Below are 678 nucleotides of genomic sequence, written 5' to 3' on the forward strand. Positions count from 1 at the left end.
TGTTGTGTGAGGCGCTGCACAGAGCTGTCCCGCTGACCACCTCCGCCCGGTCCCTCCCCAGCCTCTGCCGGGGGATCTCCCCGGTGCCAGCAGCATCCGTCAGACTCGGAGCTTGCCTAAGATAAAGGGAGGAAAATAAAAAAACGCGAGATGTGTTTCTCAACGGGACAGGACAGTTTCTAGGTATTGAAGCCCTGGAAAGGGAATCAATAACCCAAGCCCACCACTTGTTCTGCCGCAGGAGTTTACTTCCCTGTTTGTGTGTTTCTGTGGTTACTAGACATAAAAAATGACCAGTGTTTGCTGCAGCCCCAGTCAAAAACCGGAGGAGTGGGGAGAGCTCAGCAGGGCTTTTGCAGCCGGGCTGAAACCCCTCAGCGTGGCGTGTGTATGCCCAAAACATCTGTGCTGCTCGTGTTGAGGGTGGTGCGGCACCTGCGCGACTGAGCAGGGGCTGCGGCTGGCTCTAGCAAGAGTCTCCTAACGCTCTCAACTGTTTTATCGGACGTTTCAGGCATGGGGAAAATGCCCAGAAATATTCCAGTCGGGTGAGAGCTGGAGGTGGGCTTCCGGGGGCCTGTTCCCCGAGCAGACCTGTTGCTTGGCTGCTCGGTGCTGCAGCCCAGAGACACAGCAGCTGCGGCTAGGGGAGCAAGAGGGGTGGACATGGCAGAGCTG

The sequence above is a fragment of the Buceros rhinoceros genome, unplaced genomic scaffold (assembly GCF_000710305.1).
Source record: "Buceros rhinoceros silvestris isolate BGI_N320 unplaced genomic scaffold, ASM71030v1 scaffold9117, whole genome shotgun sequence".
Lineage (NCBI taxonomy): Eukaryota > Metazoa > Chordata > Aves > Bucerotiformes > Bucerotidae > Buceros > Buceros rhinoceros.